General features: G+C 37.6%; 1 long non-coding RNA gene across 1 annotated transcript in view; it reads left to right on the top strand.

Annotated features, from left to right (window-relative positions):
- LOC128907870 (uncharacterized) overlaps window positions 1–21,916 on the top strand; it is a 33,308-nt gene extending 11,392 nt beyond the window's left edge. The window contains exons 2-3 of the long non-coding RNA XR_008465772.1: window positions 11,572–11,815; window positions 21,774–21,916. This is a non-coding gene — a long non-coding RNA (uncharacterized LOC128907870). The remainder of the gene's footprint in view (window positions 1–11,571; window positions 11,816–21,773) is intronic.
- The last annotated feature ends 1,311 nt before the right edge of the window (window positions 21,917–23,227 follow it).

The following is a 23,227-nucleotide window of genomic DNA, read 5'->3' as shown; positions in this document are numbered from 1 at the left end:
ACCTTTTTAGAAGCGATTCCAAGAGGTTGGCTTATTTGTTACAGAGAATCCGAGGCTGGGTCCGTCCGTTGGGGAATTTGAGCAGGGATCCCAAACATGTTCCTCAATCTTCTCGCAGAAAAGCACTTCAGAAAGAGAGTGGGAAGATAAGAGTGGGAAATCTTTGGAAGAGGAATAACTGAGCGTGGAAAAAGAGGCTTGGAGACTATCAGTTCTGCCCTCCTCCTGAAAAGTATTTCCCATTACCAGCAAAATTAAACATGAGCTGTGATTCCTCTGTGTTTCATCAAGTGCCTTCTTGGACATTTAGTTATAGGCTGAATTATTAGAAAGTAGATTACTTTGATTGTTTGGCAGATTCCTAGTACAGATAGAATAAAAAATCTAATCAATAACTCTTGGGAGATACCATGAAATAAACCCCCCTTCTGTTTCACTGCACAGGATTTTTTTGGGTTCTGCTTTTGCTGTCTTGTTTTAACCCATTTTGCCTTCCGATTTTTTGTACCGTGTAAAGCAGAATGTATTTCTGTTTACTTTTATCTGTCTCAGTGTAGTCACATACAAGGTCATAAACACTTATCATCTTCAAACCTGTTTGTTAAAACCTACTTGTTAAAACCTAGTTGTTACCAAGCTAGTTGTTAAAATACACTACATCGTTTCCTTTCTTTTAATGATCATTAGATAAATAGAGCATAGTTACAACATCAAACATCTGAATAATAAACTGAGATCTAAATTAGTAAACTAAATTATACAAAAACATGGAAACATCTGTCTCCCATTGTATAAAGCATACTTACTTTGAAAAAGGAGACATCAAAACTTAAAGTTGTAGTTTGGGATACAGCTTGTTTATTTTTCACAGAATAGATCAGTTAATAAAAATATTTGCATATTTTTCTGAGTCAGAGTCTTGTTTGCTTTCAATTAAATCTGACTTTTAAAGTAATTTTAAATCTGAAATTACTGATCCTGTAATTATAGTCATGGCTTATTTACCTTTAAATTGCAGGATTTCCTGCAACGCTAAATATGCCATTCTTGCAAGACAGTGTTGGTTTTGAGCAACGGGTCCAAATTTTTCCAGCACTTACAGGCTTCAGCTTGAATAATACCATATTTGGAAAATAATATGAATTGATTCAAGGGATGTATTTATACAGAAAGAAGGTAAAGAAAATAATCAATGAACATGTACCAGATCCATTTTTTTTTCCTTCTCATTCCGTAACGGATAGAAAGTTTGGTCTTGAACTGTTCTCAGTTGTTTTTAAATTCTTAAAACTCCTGCTGTGCTTGTCCTTGAAAATCACCTTCTTCATAAGCCCTTCTGAAAATTTTCCAATGTTCTGAGTATTGAATAGACAAATTGATATCTTAAGGTGAGATTAGACTCATCTTTACAATAGGATTTAGTTTGTTCACTCTTATAATAGGATTTAAACTGTAATTAGTATGGAGCAGGAATGGGTGTAGAGAAAAGTAATGTCTCTCTAATGATAAGTCGTACAAGGCAAGGACTAGTCCTTGATCTTATGTCTCCAAAACGTAGGTTTCTACCACTCCAGGTAAATGTCATGCTTTGGTAAACTGTCAGTTTCAAAAGGACTTTTATGTATTCTGAAGGCTGAAGTCAACCAATAGTGAGAAACATGAAAAAATCCCCCAGCTGAAGTCCCATTAAAGTTAATACCACAAGAAGAGTACATTAAAATTAACAGAATCAGAATTTGAACTTAAAGGTGGAGGAGTCCTGAAGACAAAAGCTCTGTTTAATTGTTATGTATTTTCTTTACATAAAATGAGCATGTAATTGTTCAAGAAATTAAACTGTGTGGAAAGTTTGAAAGGTTAATAATTGAGTTTCAGCATCTCAAAAGAAGTCAGTGAAAGAGAAAAGAACAGAATCTTAATCTCTGAAGCAATAAACTATTGTGTTACCCAGGAAGTCTCAGTGCCTTCTTGCTAATTACTTTTAGCATCTATGCCCATGCTAATATAAAACTATGCTGAACAAAATCTCTTTCCTAAAAGTACTTTAAGTCATACAACATAAAATAGCTTTTTATGTGGAAAGAATTAACAAGCACAAGGGTTTTTAGATGTGGGGTTTCTCCTAAACACTCAGCAGTGTAACATTCAAGCATCAAAACAGCATTTTAATGAGTAGTCTCTGTGGAAATGTGTAAATGATTTTGGCCTGGCTTTTTTAGTCTGTTATTTTCTTTAAATGGTTTTGCAAATAAATGCTTTGATTGTGTTTGGTAACCTCAACTTTTTGTAGTGAATACTCTTTGTTAGGAAATAATGCCGTGTCTGAGCTTATCATGTATTAAATTCGTTAATACAGATCAAGTTTTAACCCAAGATTTCATTTTTCGGATCTCTTATACTGTGAAAGGAAGGCCTAAAGCTCGGGTGAAAATGAGATTTACAAAGAAATGCTAAAATCTATGGCAACTAGAGACAAGTCTGGTCCTTTTGAAGCTTTAATCTGGAAGTTGATCATTTTAGAACCAAGTCTTGTGACGTCAGTAACAGTTTAGTGATGCACGTGAAGTGTAATAAAGTAACTGGAATGGGTAATTATCTAATCCTGGTAGTTTGCAGTCCCATGTAACACCTGAAAAGACACAGGCCAAACTCAACCAATTCCATTTCAGATCAGTAGGTACCTCAATTTTCATTAGTCAGTTCACTAATAGTGTAAAATACTCAGCCAGCTAACACAGATAACAGTGATTTGTCATTACTGTAAATGGACAAAAAAAATATGAGTTTACATGCTGATAAGAAAGGAGTTAGGAAAGCAACAAGGATTTAAAGCCAGTACCTTCTTCACTTGCATTTATTCCCTTTGTATTACTTGCAGGACCAAGGTCCACCCTAGGATAAGGAGGAGTCTCCTTTTCCTGTAAACCAACTTTATACTTACATTTTTAGATTCATTTATATTCCTATATTTCCTGGGGTATAATAAAATTGCTCTTTAGTTCTCTCCCTGAGGGGAAAGCAACAATGATTACAAGCTGTGGGAAGTATCCAGAGATATAATGGATTTACACCCATGACGTTGTTAGCAATTAAGAGGTCACCTTGGACTTTCTCCTGCTTTCAAGTAACCATCTGCAAGTAGTGATTAATACTGACAGTTATTTCATGACTTTTATTGGGGTTTTTTTTGGTAGTCTGTTCATAAGCAAGAAGTTGCCATCTACCATTTTAGGCACAGGCTTTTTCCCCAGCTTGCCGTGATTCTCCCTGTGATTGCAACATCAAGGTTTATATTACATCTGAAGATGAAGCAGAAATTTTACTGATGTAGCGTATGATGGTTGGCTTGCTAAGTCATACAGAAAATGTATTTTATTTTATCAATAGCGGCTGCATACCACGACAGCATATGACTTCATCCCTTCCGTAGTAAATAGTAGATTGCCATAATTTAAGAATAGGTTCACTTGGCAATTATGCTTTCACTTTCAAGGCAACGTTTTTCTTTACTTAAGTAATTATTGTCTTAAATCTGTACCCCTGTTAACATTAACTTCTAGCATTTCTGATCTGTTTATATTTCAAACATTGTTGCCCGAAAAAGTTTAAATAGCTTAGCTTCTGTCAGCTTCAGAGACCATCCTGTCCCTTGTAGTATAAGATAGTAATTATGATAAATGGAAGTACTTAAATGTACTCTTATTTAACAGATGGGCTTTCTACTCTCACTGTCTTCACATCAGCAATTTACTTATCACTATCATTGTCAGGTTTATCTAACTGAGCTTTGATCTCTTCAATTCTAAGACTAGCTGCAAAACTTGTTTATGAATTTGTGGTGTAGCATTCAGAGATTCTTTTGTTAATAAAGAGCATTTTGTTTTCTAAATGAATGGTAAATAATCTTGGGGGCAGCGGCCTCAAATAGGTCATTCTAAAGATGAATGTGACTTTGACTTTTGTAGCAGTTGAATTTCATCCGCGCTGAATATTAAGAATAGAAGTAAGTAAGACAATTTGATTCGGAGGGCATGTCAGATTTAGGAGTCTATCTATATAGCGCAGTGGAGCGTAGCACAGAGATGCCTCTACTTTCTCATGAATGCACTATTTCTGGAACGCAGTTTACCACTACCAGATTGTTTCAGGACCTCAGCTCTGCCTGGTTCTGTGTCACGTGGGTGATTTAGATCAGGTCAGCACCAGCATTGACAGGGCTGTGTCACATGGTAGAGATACTTTTTAAATCCTTTTACAATTGCTGTATCACTGAGCAAACCTTAGGTAACATACACACTTTACTGTCTTGCCACTTCTAAACTGAATGCATCTGGCACCTCTCTTTAAGTTGCCTGGGACTTTGATCAAAATTCCTTTGCACTGAACAATCATATTTAAACACTGAACTGCAAGGCTGTGGTTACTGCCTGATAGCATGATAGACTAAACACTAATTTAAATAATAATCTAAATTTTACAAAAATACAGTAAGAGTGCCTGGTCTTCTATAAGAAACTTTAAGCATTAATAGTGATTAGTCATTCCACATAATTAGATTTGGGCTGCACTGGAGTAATAGTTTTTAGGCTACAGAGTATTAAATGCTGGATTTCATTTGTATTCCATATGTATTCATTTGTATTCCAAACTTCTACAGTTTGAGGTATTGACATTTTTATTACCTTTGATGGGGAAACACCCATTGTCTGAAAGATATCCTGAAGATATACTGCCTGGCAGATATACTGCCAAGCATTTCATCTGGCTCTATCAGTAAATCTTCCTTTGCTTCATATCACAGTGTATTGACCATCAAATGCCCTTCCTGCTGGAGAAAAAAAGAGCTGAGTATTGTGTGATATCATCCCTGGGAGGCAGCAGGAAAAAGGCAGGGTTAATAGAAACACGTATTTGGCCCCTGGATCATAAAAAACCGCTAACAGGTGCTGGGCTGGTTACCAGTTGATTAATCTGGTCAGCAGCTGATGCGCTCCTGTTTTAAGGTCACTCTCTGCTATTGACTTTTCAGCAAAGTCCTCCTGGTATGGTGTTTCTCAGGGAAATTGATTAAAGAGTTTTATAGGTTAACAATGGACTGAACTGGATTATCATTTACAGGTGTGTAAGGGCAATATGGCTGATCAGGCCACATGTCAGTGTCTCAACTATTTAGATAGGATACTGGGATCTTGTCAACAATTCTTTGCATTTTTAGTCTGTGAATGCTTTCTTTCCTATATTCTAGAAAGAAAAAATATCCACATTTCTGATGTGGAAATTTCTTCCTTGGTACTTACTTTTTCTTTGTATGCTAGGAGTTGCTTGTTTTCCTTAGAACCGTAAAGAAAAGATATAGACCTGAAACATAGTGAAGCGTCTTGCATTACCCATGACCACTCTGTGTCAGCTTGCTCTTCTGAGCTGCAAAAAAGGCAAAGTTGTGGAAATATTTTAATTTGTAGAGTAACTTAAGCATTTTTTTAATACTGCATATAATTACAGCAGAAATAAAAATATCAAAAGATTCTTAGCATACAGTAATTGATTTTAACAGTCATCAGGAGGTATCCGTAGTGTTTTGCTGTACACTTTATTTATATATCTGTTTTTACAATAAACCAATAGCTACTAGACCAGACTGGATCATTTTTGAAGGTAATTTTTGAGATATTTGTTTGGCGTTTTACCTTATAGCTGAAAAAGAAACCTCCCATAACATTATTAATTGAAGCAAAGTGACTAAAGCATTTTCTTGTGTTGCCAGTGAAATGATAATTCTTTAAATTTAAATGATATCTCCTTAGGGCATATTATGATCTGAATCCTTTTTTCCTTATAAAACTCTGGTATATAGTTTGCCACACAGTCTAGAAATCTTTGGAATGATTGATAATATCTTATCAGCTATTCTTTTTCAAGTACTGTATCAGAGCGTCTGTAGGGACGTCTTCAGTCCTATATCAAATAGCTGCCACTGTTAAGACGGTAGGCCAAAATCACGTCTTTATTTCTCAGGCATCATCTGACACTGGTACTAATTCTAAGTCACACCTCTGAAAGCTAACACCAGAATAATATATACTTTTGAATGAGGTTACTAACTGCTGGCTCTGAAGATATTTTTACAACTCCTGCTGTATTTGAGCATTCTTCTGGGATAATGCAGGAGAGCTTTTATGGCTCTTTGAAATATTATCTTTGCAATGTGCCACATGCATAGCTTTATACTGAAGAATAGATTATTAGAGCAAAGAAAATAAGAATAAAAACATATAAGTGTATGGCTTTTATTTTTAAAAAAGCTACACAATGTTTTCTATAATTTGAATTTCTTTTTTAGACTCTCCGTTCTGATACTTTATGGTAGTAGAAGTTGTATAACACTAGTTTTCTGTGTCTCCTTTTTTTCAGCATCTCCTGTAGCCTTTCTCACTTTCCTAACTTGTTAGTTCCACTGGACATCTCAAACTTACACAATTCAACATGAAAGCGTTCAGTGAAAGATGTCCATCCTCTTTACTGCAAACTGCTAGGAGCACTGAGGGCTTTTAATTTATTGAGACAGTAATTGTAGTTAGTACCTTTTATAATGTACCTAATGAGTGAATTAGTAGTTTGAGGAGTGGCTCTGTTGCTCTAGTGTCAGTCATTCCTATCAGTTTCATTTTGTGTACATCATTGACTTTGAAAAGGCTGCCTCTTTCGGGTAAGCAAGAATCTGAAGGGAAAAACAAACAATTCTGTATCTTAGCTTGCAGTCTGACATAATCTTGATCTTGTGAGATGTGTTTATCCATGTTCTATCCACGTCTTAGTTACAAGACCCACAAAGCCCAAGTGAAAGAAATGGGAATCCATTTTTTATTTGTAGCATGAGATACTTAGTCCATCTTTTCTCCACCTTTACAGGCTAATCATCTCTTTTCAAATCAGAAAAAGCTTTCTGACTCTTTACATTTTTTACTCGCCCTTCTAAAGCAGGTATTTCAATTAAAATGCAGTTCTCTAACTTGTGTTCTTGTTTGTGTTTTGAGGGGCTCATAGGGAATACTTGACCTTGAAGGCTGCGTGGAGGAGTGAAGGGCCAGTATTTCTAAATAACTTCTTCATATCATAGTCTTCAAAATTAGATTTTCCATGTCTTATGAGTCTCTCTTAGCCTTTCATGACTTGCTACAGATGACAACCCCGTTGATGTGATAGTTCTTTAAACTATGTCATGTGGTCTCTCAGTATTTAGTCTTCTGTTAAGCTTACTTCCTTGCATGTTTGCTGCTGAAATATCCTTTTCACCTTTTTCTTAGGCTTTTTTAGTACAGCTCCTCATGATTGTTTCTCTGGATCCTTTTTTTATCTGGAAACTAAAACAGGTAAATTAATTCAAACAATAGCACTGCTTGATGCTCTTCTCTTTGCAGAGAGACTTACACATAGTGTATTGCCTCTTCCCAAGTCAATTTCAAACCTATTTCTGGGTACTTCTCTTTGAGAGAATCAACAAATCTGCTTCTTTTAGCTCTATCACCATCTGAAGGAAAATCCTATCTGTGCTAGTATTCTGAAGCAGTATGTTGTAAAACATTAGTGAGTGCCAGGAAAAGCTAGAGGTAGAGCAGGAGACATGAAAGCTGCCCCTCTGGAGGGGAAGACTGTGATATTCTTTGCAAGGCCGGCCAGCTACCATCTGATAGAAGATGTGCTCCTATAACTGCATAGTAGGACCCTCTGAGCCTCAGGCAGTGGCTGGAGGTTTTGGAGGTTGTTGTCAGTGGGCTCAGTCTCACCGAATCTTGATTGTTCCGAGCAGGCATCATGGGTTTTGCTAGCATCACATATCACACTCCAAACATGCTGCTGATTACCAGTCATAGCTCACTGACACAGTAGTTCAGTATTGACAAGTCCATCTTAATGACTGTCTCTCTTACACTCCATTTCATGCTTATCCTCATCTGAAATATCTAAGACATGAGCATCATATGCCAGTGCCATGTCATAACACGCATCCCTATTTGGATGGCAACAACCTAGTCATGAGGGTACTGTTCCATCAGACATCCTTGTAGGATACCGTACGGGGCCAAATTAGTCAGTGCCATCAAACTATGTAAGAAAAGGCAAGCTCCTCTTTTTGGGGACTAGATCAAATTTGATACCTATCACCAGGAGCTATAAAGCCTGATGGCAGGTGTGTGGTTTATGCTCAGGAAATTCTCTGATTGTGTCTAGTTTGACAGTAGAGCTTGTCTTGGCAATCATTAGCTTGCCTGCCAGAATAGGCTTTGACCTACAAGTGTCATCTTTTCTCTTTTGTTATTACCACTGCCAGTAGAGGAAGATGTATTTCTAAGGCAGAATACATACACAACCCAGTCATTTTACAGAACCAGTTGAAAATACTTTGACTAGATGATGTTTCATCATAAACAGCTAACTATTGAAACTTTTTGCAGGAATACCTTATGCCTGAATTAACCAATTTATCTGGGTTCAGGACTGTGAACACTTACTGTGTGACAAGATGGCAAATAGAAAATGGTCTGTCTCCTCTCAGTTTCTGTCATCTGAAATCAGATAATGTTTTTGTTTATTGAAAGATTTCATTGTTTTTGCTGTAATGTGCACTGCAGCAGTATTTTATATCTTGGCTAGCATCCCCAAGAGTGAACAGTGTTCTGCAGCGAAACTGTAATTTTGTTTAGCTTTGGTGAGAAGTCAATCCCTACTTTGCTGAAAGATTTGTAAAAAAAATGCAGCAAATTTTCGCTCTGTTTGTGGCTAGATGTATGTCTGCACATATATAATAGTTCTTCACCTACTTGCAGATCTCAGTTATAATTTTGGGCAGTTTATCACTTCTTATATTCTGGCTACAGGCTTCTGCTTTGGAGATAATTTCATTCTCAATGCTCTGGGTCTTGAGTCTTTTTGCTTCTGGCAGTGCATATGCTTATCTCATCTTTGTAATTCCAGCGCTCTCGCAAGGCCTGTGGCCATCTCAACAGAGACTATGCAGGTATCAGTTTCTGTGTGTATAATTGCTTTTGGATTCTTCCCAGTTCTGCTGCTAAAATGGGCTTGTAACTACCTTTGCTGATGCTTCCAAATGAGTTGACGACCATGTTAACTTGTCATATTTTCATGCTCAAAGATTGCCTTAGCTTAAAATTCAGCTGTGCGCATCAGTGACTTGTCTAAACTGCATCTGTGTAGTTTTGGTAATAAGATCAGAGTGCCTCAGAGTTCTGGTGTGTGGCTCTCAGTAATCTCAGTGGTCATGAATCACTAACGATCTCTTTTTCCTTGAGCATAATGCTTAAGCTTTTAACATATGTAATCACCATAGCACATATTTTTTTATATGAAAGGCCCTGGGAGTTTTCAAATTCTGGTAGGCTCTTCATTAATTAGTACCTGTAGGTCTGTACCTATGCTGGATTGCTTTTGCCTTTTGTTTACTGCCCTCTGTGAAGGGGTTGCAAGTATCATATCACAGTTTCCCTTCTTTAGTTGAAATTTATTTAGTATCCTCCTAATGGCAGGAATGAGATCTTTGTGTTCCTATACCAGAAAGTGAAAGGTAGCTCTGAAAATCCTTTTAGGATGTGTCTTACTGTCAGAAACAAGTAGCCACACTAATTGACACTAATGACACTAAACTAGTAGTCACAGATAACAGCAACAATAAATAGTGTTATTCTTCCACTGTAGATTTCTAGAATCTTTATCTGTCTACTGAAATGAGATGAAGAATGATTTCCTCATCCATTAGTATTTGACAGGACAGTACTTGTCTATGACATTGGAAAATATTATTTTTACCATATCCGTAATACTCTTCAGTTGTGGGCATGTGATAGTCATATCTCTTTAGTACCTTTGTTTACATTATTTGGGCTTTGCCTCGCTTCACTGGAGGACGAGCCATTTTGGAGGTTTGTTACTCTAAAGAGGTAAAGAGGAAGCATTTTTTCATGTGCTTAACTATTATTATATTCATTAACTACTCCTATTATATACGTATTCCAGAAGTTCATTTACTTAGAAATAGTACGGAAGGCAGATAATGTTGTGAGTCGGTCAGTTTATTCAGTTTGAGATGCACTGTACCTGGGGATTGAGTCCTTCAAAAACGTCTTGGCAATTTTTAGCCATTTTGCTGCAGCTATGTCAGACTGTATTGTTCTCATGGGTAGTTTTTTGTTTTGCTTGCATATATATTACACTAAGCATTTCTATGAGATTTAATCTAGTTACATTTCCTTTCTTTTTTCTTCAAACAGTGACTGTTGTAGTTTTTGCACAATTTCCATATTCTTACATTCTTCTGCTTGTGATTAATGTTGCTCCTATGGTCTTCTTAAATTTCATTTGCAATTACTATACATACATATGTCATCAGGCTAGAATGCCCTCTTTTGGGAAGACCTCTACCACAGTACTGTGAATGGAATACAGGTCATATGAGGTCCTGATATGGCTTCAGGAAATGGAAGGGGAATTGCTTTTTAAAGCTTTACCCAGGATGATTTTGAACCATGTTTGTGTTTAAATGTTGACCATGAGATCAGCATAAATATTCATATTTAAATATAAAATACTTTTATATACTTTTATATAAAATCGGTAATCTTCTGAATTTCTGCCTCCCCTCCCACCACAGTAATTCCAAAACATTATTGCTTTCCATTTTTTAGGTGAAATTGCTAGAGGTAAATTGCTGTTCGTTGTCAAAATATAGATAGGTGCTACCAGGGTATTCTAAACAAGTAGCTGCTAGGTTAACAGAAAATCACTGCGACTTCTGACTGTAACTATCCTTTAAGTTATTAGCTTTAAACTTGGACTTTTGGAGTATATACTTGCAGATAGTGAATTAAGCATGTTTCAAGTGGTTTAAATAGAATAACCAAGGAATGATGTTAAGGGACGTTTTGGTATCTAAAATAAGAAAACACATATTAAGTTGAAGTTTTAATATTTAATTATTGGCCATAGGGTACTGAAAGAGAAAAAATGCTGTTGTGAATACAAAAACCTCTTTGGATGCTGACAATTTCTATATGGCATCATTAAGTTAATGCCAGATATAAGGATTTTATCTGTCTGGAGTGTCAGTGTGGTTCATATACATATATAGACTTTATGTAGGAACCAATGATACTTATTTTGGGCTTCAGTTTAGTAAACCTTTCTCTGGATAACACTTAAGCATATGCTGTCTTGAAGAGGAAAACACTTTAACAGGTGTTTTGGTGGTTTATTCATTCAAAAATAGGTTTTGGGAGAAGTCTTCAAAAAGTCTTCAAAAGACTTGCATGTTCTCACAGACAAGAAGTGGTTAAACTGGTTACGGAAAACAAAGAACGAACCACAAAATTCCTCCCCAGGCTCAAAAGGTTTTCAACCTTTGCAAAGATAGTGAGGAGGGTATTTTTACCTCTGTTTCCAGTGCAAGGTTTACGTCCATGTAGCTTGGCAGCTCTGTTAACAGCCTTGCTATGTGAAAGGTGTTTATTTTGCTGATGTTGAGTTCCATTCTTTTATATTTGTTTTCTTTTTCTTTCCTAGGGTGACAGGGTTGAAGCAACAGGATGAGAGATCTCAAGCATGCTGCTAAATGTTGTGGTCTGACAAAACTACATGGCTTCCTTTATCGAGACAGCTGTGTTTTTACATAAATAATCTTAATTTGGCCTGCAGAAGGATTATGCCTCATACTCAAATGTACTACCTTAAAAGGTCGCCTTGACTTCCCCAAGGAGTTTACTTCAAGGCATTCAGGATGCCAGACCAGAAAGCCTCACAGACTGAGGTATGTTATTGTTTAATACTTAAGAAAATAATACTGGAATGAAAAGGACACCTTCCAAAATAACAAAGAAAGTTATCGCTATTCACAAGATCACTCCGAAATAAAGATTGCTGCTTCATTTTGACAGTCATACCTAGTACAGATCACAGGCAATTGTTAAACTGTGTTAAATTAGGCTCCTGTTAAATAGATTTTTATTTCTGTTAACTGGTCTCCCATAGATGTCATTAGGTTTGTTCATAGAAGCAAGACAAGACTGGGATGAAGAGTAATTCACAGCAGTTATAGAAGCAACTCTGCAATTTGCAGCAATTAAAGAAATTGGTCTTTTATTTTAATAACTACTGATGATAGATAATTTGGCCAATGCTCAGAAAAACTCATTATAAAGAATGTCAAAAATGAGCTCAAAGATGCCACCCAGTTTATTAAAAATCAGTTACATGAAGAATCATTATTTTACACTTTCTTATCGAGGTGTATGTTCATCACATAATGTGAAAAGGGGAGATTTAAGAGATAAATGGACCTATTGCTCTCTATGGAAATATTATGTGATTTTCTTTGTACTTCTACGCTGATCAATATGTATAAATGACCTTTTATGTCATGAAAATTTTGAAGATGTTTTCATAGGTCTAAACCCTAAAAATTAGTTAAATACGTTCCTGTCTCCTGTAGTTACAGACTTCCATACCCTGTCAATTGGCTAGGTAAGATGCACACAAATCCTATGCTTTAGTGGCAGAACTCATAGCTGATTATGAGATGAGTAATATTGAGGCTCGGGCTTTTATCTGATTTGAAATCTGTCTGAGGCTGAGGCTATAATTTCAGAGTGCCAGAACATAAAGTAAGACATGATTTTAGTTGAGCGACCTTATGCAGAATGGAGAGGCTCACAGTAACCCATTCAAGCTTTTCCATTTGCAAGTTCAGATTGGATACGGGTGCAGTGAATTAAACAAACAACAGTTGTGTCCCGCTTTTGTTATTTCCAGTTGTTTGACTTGGTTTTTTTCCACTGCCCAAATGTTAACATACAAAGAAAACAGCAATCTCTATAAACAGTAATTGGACACTAAAGCAGTAGTTCTGAAACCTTCTAGTTTGTTTTTTCTTCTCGATGTACGCACCACCTATAAGAAACAAACCATGTTTTTACATTCAGATGGACACTTATTATTTGGGCCAAATTGCTGATCCACTTGATGAAAGAGTCTTTTTTTCAGCCTCATTGTTTCACATTTCCTCAAATACAGTTTCTGTGTGGCAAGAAGCAGAAGGGAAGCTGTTTTGTGATGTAACATATAAACTTTTCAGTGTCTTATCTATTTGATAAGTCCTGAAAGAATTTTATGAAGTCATGGTTAGTATCTCAGGTACAAAATGCCGAAATTAAGATGTCCGTAGCATCTAGTATGGTATTCTGTAATATTTCCAAAATTTTAAGCAGAGTCAGATACATCAGGGTAGACATAGGGGTTTGTAGAAAGCTCTTTAGTGATGATTTGTTTTGTGCACCATTGCTTATGTCACCTCTGCAGCCCACCTGTGTGGGTAAGGGTTTTTTTGCCTGTATCCGTACAGACATAGAGGGTTTTGTCTGTGTCTCTGCAACCAGGAACCCCTGAAAGAAAGCCTTGCTGATCTTGGCTGTGTATCTGCCTAGACTGCCGAGCATTGTGTAGAATCAGATACATAATAACAGAACTGAAGATTTTGTGGTATTAATCTATGACTAAAAGAAGTAACTTAGCATATCCAGTATTATATAGAATCATAGAATCATAGGGTTGGAAGGGACCTCTGGAGATCGTCTAGTCCAACCCCCCTGCCAGAGCAGGGTCACCCAGAGCAGGTTGCACAGGAACGCATCCAGGCGGGTTTTGAATGTCTCCAGAGTTGGAGACTCCACCACCTCTCTGGGCAGCCTGTTCCAGTGCTCTGCCACCCTCAAAGGAAAGATGTTCCTCCTCATGTTCAGGTGGAACTTCCTATGCTCAAGTTTGTGCCTATTACCTCTTGTCCTGTCGCTGGGCACCACTGAAAAGAGCCTGGCCCCATCCTCCTGACACCCACCCTTTAAGTATTTATAAGTGTTGATAAGATCCCCCCTCAGCCATCTTTTTTCCAGACTGAAGAGACCCAAATCCCTCAGTCTTTCTTCATAAGAGAGGTGTTCCAGTCCCCTCATCATCTTGGTAGCTCTCTGCTGCACCCTCTCCAGCAGTTCCCTGTCCCTCTTGAGCCAGGGAGCCCAGAACTGGACACAGTACTCCAGGTGCGGCCTCACCAAGGCAGAGCAGAGGAGGAGGATGACCTCCCTCGACCTGCTGGCCACGCTCTTCTTGATACACCCCAGGATGCCATTGGCCTTTTTGGCCACAAGGGCACATTGCTGGCTCATGGTCATCCTGTTGTCCACCAGGACTCCCAGGTCTCTTTCCACCGAGCTGCTCTTCCACAGGTCAGGCCCCAACCTGTACTGGTGCATGGGGTTATTCCTCCCCAGGTGCAGCACCCTACACTTGCCTGTATTGAATTTCATAAGGTTCCTTTCTGCCCAACTCTCCAGCCTGTCCAGGTCTCTCTGTATGGTGCCACAGCCTTCTGGTGTGTCAGCCACCCTCCCCCAGCTTTGTGTCATCAGCAAACTTGCTGAGGGTGCACTCTATCCCCTCATCCAGGTCATTGATGAATATATTGAAGAGGACTGGACCCAGTACTGACCCCTGGGGAGCACCACTCGTCACTGACCTCCAACTAGACTCTGTGCCCCTAATCACTACCCTCTGAGCTCTGTCTTTCAAGCAGTTATCTATCCACCTTACTTTCCATTCATCAAGCCCACTCTTCCTAAGCTTCCCTATGAGGATGCTGTGGGAGACGGTGTCAAACGCCTTGCTTAAGTCAAGGTAGACCACATCTACTGCAATGACTTCCGCCAGCTCCCTCAGCACTCTCGGGTGCATCCCATCGGGGCCCATGGACTTGTGAATATCTAATTGATTTAATTGATCCCTCACTCGATCCTCCTCAACCCAAGGGAAGTCTTCGTCTTTCCCTGTTACTTCCCTCAATGCCTGGGACTCCTGAGGGCTGGACCGAGCCGTAAAGACCGAAGCAAAGAAGGCATTCAGTAACTCCGCCTTCTCCGCATCCTCCGTCACCATGGCTCCTGTTTCATTCAACAATGGGCCCACAACTTCTCCGGTCTTCCTTTTGCTTCCAATATACTTGTAGAAGCCCTTCCTGTTGAGCTTGACATCCCTGGTCAGGTTTAATTCCAAGGCGGCCTTGGCTTTCCTTGTTTCATCCCTGCACACTCTGGCAGCATTCTTGTAATCCTCCCAAGGGGGTCAGTCCCTTCTTCCACTTATTGTAGACTTCCTTCTTCCACTTGAGCTTTTTCAGAAGCTCACTGCTCAACCATGCGGGTCTCCTGCGTCCCTTGGCCGATTTCTTTCTCTTAGGGATGCACTGATCCTGAGCTTGGAGGAAGTGGTCTTTGAATACCAACCAGCGTTAGTATGTTTTATTACTGTTTCTTATTAGTAAATATTCAACAGCACAGAGCAGGGATCTCTTTCTGTAGCACCCAAAGACTGACCAAAATGAAATCTAAAACATTTGCAGAGACCCAGAGAAGGGCTCTCCAATGAGATGATATCTTATTATAATGAGTGTTTGTTTCTGAAAAAGAGGGAGTGATTTGAGACTGAACTGAAGCTTGTGATGAAACCTACATCATTTAGTAGAAATTATTAATATACTTTTGACCGTATGGCTTATTTATTCTTCACATGCACAATGTGAACTATCTTTTTTGTTCTTCAAAATAGTGTCCCAAATTTTTAGGAGTATGATTATTATTGTAATATTTGTCATAAAGTCTCGCGTCAATTTTCAAAATCTTGCAGCTAAGTGAAATTGAAAAAGTGTTCTCTTGAATATTCAAAGGTATACCTGTATGCCAAGTTTTAATTTTTCAGTCTTCAGACACAGGGCTTTTATTCCTAAAATCAAAAGAATTACCTTAAGTGTAACTATCTCCTTGTCCATGAGAAGAGAAAAAGATGAACCATCTGTTCTCAGACTTTCAAGTATTTCTATTTGTCCTAGAAGGAGAAATCATGGATGGATAATCCCAGCTCAAGAACTGAAATTTTCAGAGAGTTATAAACGATTGACAGAATAATTTAAAATGGAAATACTTAATCTGTTTTAGTTATATCTGTCAGTAGTACTTCAGCTAGAGCTACAATCAGTTCAATGTTTTTCTGTAACACCTTCTACCACACTATCTAGGTATTGTATAATACCTACATATGCCCTAAGTATTATGTAATTTGTAGATTATATTGAATGGTTGCTTTTAAAATTAGCATGAAATTCATCAATGTAACATAATAACATAACATATTGTTTCAAATATATGGACTATATTATGCATTCTTCATGATGAATATATTAAACAATTAGGATAGACAGTAACTACATCAGAAAAATGGGTAGATAGAAGCCAAGGAAGAGAACAGTGAAGAAAAGATTGTTTTTATGTACCTATACAAACTAAATTAATTTTTAAATATAATTTGTGTGTTCTTTTTTAGCCAATTTAAAAATGGTTTTACCAGGAAAGATACTGAACAGTGAATGAGGAGATGGTAGCTAATTAAGTCGCTCAAGAGGCTTTGGCTTTTTATTGGTATATATATTTGATAGCATGGTGTTTCTATAACAGATAAACAAGATGCAAATCTAGAATGCTTAATTTTGCTGTGAGTTGCTGGTAATACAGAATAATTAATTAAATTGGAAACATTTTAGACATAGTGTCATTTAAATCACAAAACTAGCATATAAAATATCTTCACCGAAGAGACAGAAATAGAGATCCACTGTAACTGTTCAACATTCTGGACTTACTCATGTAAAATTAAGTCTTCATTATACTGAATACTAAATGACAATTAAGTGACATGAAGACTATTTTTCAATCTCCTCATGTTACATCTACTTCCGTTAGAATATAATGGAATATAAATTGTTACTAATCAACCATCAGATTGTCTTGTCAATGGAAACAGATGTGATTCTCACCTAAACAAGAAAATTATAAGTAATGATGACCTCTGTTCTTTCATGAAATTGGTAATTTTTTTAACCTTACACCATACAGCAGCAAGCAGCACCAAGTCCCATCATAGTGAGCAGAAAATATAACAATAGCCCAACAATTTTCCTCTATATTTTGCATTCTTAGGAAGACTGGACTATGAAACTACAGGCCATTTAAAGTCTTGTGTAGCACTCCCTTCCTAGAATTGGCCCCTGAAGGACTTAACATTGATCTTCCTCAGCGCATCAATGACCAAATGATCTGTAAACTAAAACTTTCATCTTATGTTAACTACGATGATATCAACTGTCACCCTGATTAGGCTGTAAATTTGGGCACTTGCCTTCATATTCACATTTGAGACTAATGCGCAGCAGTTTTCTGAAGCATTTTCACTGAAAAGCAGAAGGCTTCTTAATGTCCTGTTTCTTTAAAGCACACCTACCACACCTACCATATACATTAAAATGTTGACAGCAAGTGACTGGTGAAGTTTCAATTTATCTTTCATGGGAAAACCTCTGCTTCTTCAGATGTGACTGAATCTTAAAATACTAGAAATTAAGAACTCATCTCAATGGTGAGCTTCTAAGAGGTGGTTAGTATACCTTTTAATTTAGGTAATTGCAGCAGAGATATTTGAAGTGCTTCTAATACTCTACCGTCATATTAGATGTAGATAAAAATAAATGTCGTCCTTATCTTTGTCATCTGATGGAACATCTTTGAACTAGTTGCTTTTTTCCTACAACTGCATTGAGAAATTCTTTTCATCTGGACTGCCAGAATCTGATTGAGTCAGTATCACAAATTTTACACACATAAACTGGTAATTCTGCCTGCTGGTTTCCATCATCAGCTCTCTAATGTTTCTTCTAAATAATAATGGAAGAGAGTTGGTGATGGTATGCAATTAGATCTAACACCTTTCTTCAAGTTAGTTATTACGAGGTGTGAGTCCACATTACAAAAATGCCATCATAGTTAATGCAAGTCAACCACGGCAAATGCAAAAGCATATGAGCTCTGAATTGCTGTACTGCTGGACAGTGTTAAAATAGTCACAGGGTTGGATTCACACACTGTGTAGATATTTCTTTGGCAAATATCTGGGTTTATGTAATAGAAAAGGAAATTGGAATATGAATAGGTGAATTCATTTCTTATGATTTACCTCTCTAGTACTGGACAGCTCAAAATATTTCAGATATTTATCTGGGATTTAGAAGGAGATAAACAATAATTCACATAAAAGAAATAGTTACTGCAAGTCAGTACCTCAGGGCAGGTATTTGTTAATATGACACTAACAATACACATAAGTGTATTTTTGAAAACTGGAATAGCTTCTGAGTGCTTCATACAATGATAGAACTGAATGTCAAATATAACTACTTCCATCCTCAGTAGTCATGATATAATGTAATTTTTGCCAAATGGAAAGTAATTAATTGACACTAATCCATGATTGTTCAGTTTTTAAGGGCTGTCAGCTCTGTTGGGAATGGTTTAGCAACATGGAAAGGCATAAATAGTTGTGATGTGGCTAAATAGAGGCTACTTATTTCCCAGTACTTACATTTCAGTTCTTACCTGTTCAGCAAGTTGATTTGGTTTGGTTTTGGTTTGGTTTTTCTGTTTGTTTGTTTGTTTGGTTTTTTTAAATTAAGGAAAAAAACTGCTCTAAAGCCCATTCTTGTATTCTGCTGTGGCTTGCATTATACTGATGAGTCTCTGCTGCTAGTGATGTCTGTGGAAATTTATTTTTCAGCAATTAAAAGGCACATGCAAAGAGATAAGGTCATGGTACAGCATAACTGATAGCCTTCTTGTCCTGACCATAGAGAAAATTAAGTGTTTCCTTTACAAAGACTGCTTCATTATACACCCAAAATATAGATATCCATACTGGGGGAGAATGGGCAGCCACTTGTTTATTGGTCTACACAAAGCTAGAGACCAGCTACTTAGAGGCAAACCAGATTATGTGCGATCTCACTAACAGTCATGAAGGCTGAAACAAAGCAGAACCCAGCACAAAGTGTAACGAAGGCAGACAGTGTGAGTGGCGAAGAAGTTAACAGAGTCAGAAGTGGAAAAGTCAGTCAAGCTTTAAAACAGAATTTCAGCAGGATCTCCGCACAGTGCTCAGTCTTCCAACCACCTTGACAGACATCAGGCTAAACTGGATGCTCATGCAGGACTATCTTATTTGTAATACTCAATGCAGAGTCGAGGAATTTAAAAAACAAAACTGAAAATATATACTAGCAAATAAGTACATGAATAAACTGATTAAGTACCTAAACCAGATGGACCTATTTCCATCCATAGGGCAAGAGGAGGAAATTTAGGGTGCAAAAAGAAATGTTTTCTCATTCCTAATTATTTCAATACGTAACTGTTTTTGCTTTCTGTGCTATCAAGACCAGATGCCCTTTTCAACAACATATAATCTACAGTGTCAGTAAAAGAATCCTCTGATAAGAATTCTTTGCCTGTGTTTTATAGGATCATATGAAATGGTCTACTAATCTCTTCTGTCCTTAACTTAAGAGTGTCATAAATTTCATTAGCTATAATATCTCCCATTTTGTTTGGCTCATGGTTTGTTTCTTTATCCCTTTTGCTCTTAATATTTCATGAATTTATTTATATATATATGTTATTTCACAGAATCATAGAATCGTAGGGTTGGAAGGGCCCTCTGGAGATCATCTAGTCCAACCAACCTGCCAGAGCAGGGTCACCTAGAGACCTAGAGATTTCAGTGTTATCCAGTGAATACACAAATGGCAATAGGCACAGATAGGCATAAACCAAAACACAAGAAATTCCATTTAAACACAAGAAAAAACTTTTTTACAGCAAGGGTGGTCAGACACTGAAAGAGGTTGCCCAGAGAGCCTGTGGAGTCTCTATCTTTGGAGATATTCAAAACTCATCAGGACATGCCTCTGAGCAACCTGCTCTAGTTGTCCTTAGTTTGAATAGGGGGGTTGTACTACATGATCTCTACAGGTGCCTTCCAGTCTCAGCTGATCTGTGAACCATCTGTGATCATGTTTGCTTGATATTAGTATTAATATTATGGGGGAGTTGTATTTGCATCTATAGATCTGCTTAGAATTAATTGCAAGAAAGGTGGAAACTCAAGATAATGCAATTTCCTGTTAGAGTCCAGAAATATCCCATATTGCAGTACTTGCAGTAGGTCATTCTGAATTTGAATGTATTACAGATTTATACATCAATGAGACCAGGCTTATTTTGTACTTTGATAAGAAACTTCTCCCTTGTATTGATGTAGCAAGAAAGCAAAATCAAATTTCAAATGTAACTGGAGATGGCTACACAATGAAAATGCAGTATGTACTGGCACCAAAAAAATATCGTAGAACAAAGGGGACAGCAGGCACCTAGTCTAGAGCAAGGATGGTTCTTGGCATAGTGGGTGTCTGGATAATATGAACAACTGATTTTTCTCAAGCTGGATTTCCAGACTAATTAGTCTCATTTCCGGCATTTGTACCCGAGGTCAACATTTCTAATCTTTCAAGAATGCTCAGTTTTGGGTAGGATGCGAGAGTGTGTATGCGATCTCCGTGGCCTGGCAGTCGGAAGTTGCTGCGGTGTCGGAGAGCCCATCAGTTCCTCTCGTGCTTTTCCACCGTGGCTCTTGGCTGTCTGTTCACGGCTGTCGAAGAGTCAAACATTTCCTGCTCAGCAGCCGGATGGAAAGGAAGTCCCATCTGCTTCCTGGTGCTGGAGGTGGCACGAAGAGCAGCGTGGCCAGTAAAAGCAAAGGCTCAAAGCAAGACAGGATTTGTTGACCTCTCAGAGCAAAGCTTTTTTGTCATCCTGCTGGAAAGCAATCGCCGTTCCTGTGTGTAATTAATTGTATGTCTAAAACCATATCCACAGCCCCAAAACAAAGAGGATTAGAGGGTTTAAAGGTTTTGAGATTCTTGATTCTTGTTTCCGCTTCTTTCTTAAGTGTATCTTATGATATGTTTCTGGACTTAGATCAGTCAGGGTTGGATCACTCACGTATCACCTCAGAAAAAGAAGGCTTTTATGCATTGTTTAAGATAATTTAATGCTTATGAAAAGTGCCAGACAAGTTGATAGCCTTAAAGCCTTCCTCTTCTGGAATGATTCTTCTCTGAATTATATACAGTGTCCAGACACTGCTTGAAACCTGTTTCCTGCATCTTAAATCTTTCTCTTTATTTTCTGACTGGTCTTGGACCCTATACCAGTTGGTGTAAATCATCAAAATATTGTAAAATTAATTTATACTGTGCTGGCTTGTAGGATGTAAGGCTTTTCCCAGAAAGTCTAGGAATGTGGAATGCCTCTCTGTATTGGGTACAGAAACAGCAGATCTTTTTAAACTAACTTAGAGGTGGCGCATTCAAGAAGAGCCATTCCTACTATTTAAATATTTCCTCAGACACTTTATACTGTCAGCATACAGCTTTTCAGTTAGCCTAGGTAGCTTAACAAAGAGCCTTATCAAGCCAGATCCATGTGACCACATCCATACGGGTGCTGTACTGGTCTGCAGTTTTGCAGCCTTGGCACTACTCTTTGTGTCAATGACATGAAAAGATTGTTTTTTATATAAACAATTTCGAAGTGGAGTTACTCATCACTAATGGAGGCAGATCTGACAATAAAATAATAAAAAAAAGCTCCACTAAATTGACAGCAAGAGCTTTTAATACAAATTTTCTTTAGGAATTGAGGCTATAAACTATGGATTGATCTGTAGTGCAAATAATAAATGTGTCTGTCTTTCCATTGTTTATTTTGGGTTTTCTGCATTAGCCCCAATTTCATGGACTTCGCTGAGATTCCACTACAGAATTTATGAGAAACTGGTTGCAATATCAATACCTGGATATCTGAAAAACATAAATGTGGAGAATTTTTTGGATTACATCTTGGCTTACGCACTATGAAAGAGCAGGATAAGCAGATTGATTTTTGGCAATCTTCAGGTAGGCCACCTGCTTCAATGCTCTGCATTTCCAGTTAACTTCAGTTCATTCCTTTTAAATGATAGACATTTGATTTGCTTTTGACGTGGGGTTTTTTCAGTAGCCTTATCACTCCTTTTTATGTTTGAAGACAGTTTTTCACCATTATCTTTGGCTTCACTTTTATTCTCAGCAGTACAGTCAATAAAGCATACAGAACACGCTACCAATGGCAAGTTATCTTATAGCTATATTAGGGAGCTCTCTTTTTCCTTTTCCTAGGAAAAAGAAACAGCTGAGTTGGTACTATGAATAGCCTTTAAACTAGAAATTTTAGGGGTTTAGTATTTTTACTCCTTCATGAAAAATGAATCACAGACAAAACCATTGCTCTCAGTCTCTTTAAAGCTAGATCACGTAAACGCTATCATATCCATTACTTTTCCATAACAAGCAGATTATCTTAAGATAATGTTTAACTTATCTGGTGCCACTGTAGCAGATGCCATCGCCACTCACCCCCTGGCACTATCCCGTTTTGCAAATGGTACTCCTACGGTCATCCACCTTGGTAGGTGGCACTGGTGCCAGGCATGATGTCTCTGATTTATGCTAACCATGGTTTTGCAGACATAGCAAAGAGTGAAGAGAGTGCTCACCAGATTGTGTAACTAGTTCATTGTTATTCACTGCTTTTATAATTTTCCTCAAATGTTGCTGAGTTTCCATTCAAAAATACTGAAAAGCAAGATTATTTACTTTTCCTTGTCCTCCGGTTGTCTTACGTGATACACATTGGGAAGAAAAATAAATCTTCATTTAATAATAAAGAAACACAGTTTATTGAACTAGGCTATTAGTACTTTTGCTTACGCAGAATTTTTCTTTTTAACATCTGATTCTTTGACCTATCCAGAAGGGGACACAGCAAGATGCAGTGGGATATTTGTCTGGCCCAATATTCATGTCTGAGTCCATCACATAGAGAAAAATGAAGGCATGAGGTCTGCAAACTTCAGGTCCCATTAAATATTATTTTGAAATTGAAATAAGTCTGGTTTTCATTTGAAATTTTTCAGTATTTGAAATTCTGCCATAAGTTTCATCAGAATTGCCTGTAGAAGATAAAATACAGTTTTACTGGCTCTACTCAAGACACAATAGTCTAGTTCCAGCAGAAAATATCTTGTTTCAGTATGCCTGATCCTTTTTCTCCAGTGTTTCAGTTCTCAACACAGCAGCAGGACAATTCATCTGCTTCATCTGCTAGGACACTGGCAGTAGTAATAGGGGAGAATTTGG

The sequence above is a fragment of the Rissa tridactyla genome, chromosome 3 (genome assembly GCF_028500815.1).
Source record: "Rissa tridactyla isolate bRisTri1 chromosome 3, bRisTri1.patW.cur.20221130, whole genome shotgun sequence".
Classification (NCBI taxonomy): Eukaryota; Metazoa; Chordata; class Aves; order Charadriiformes; family Laridae; genus Rissa; species Rissa tridactyla.
Note: the sequence above shows the minus strand (reverse complement) of the source record. Positions and strands in the feature narration are given on the sequence as shown.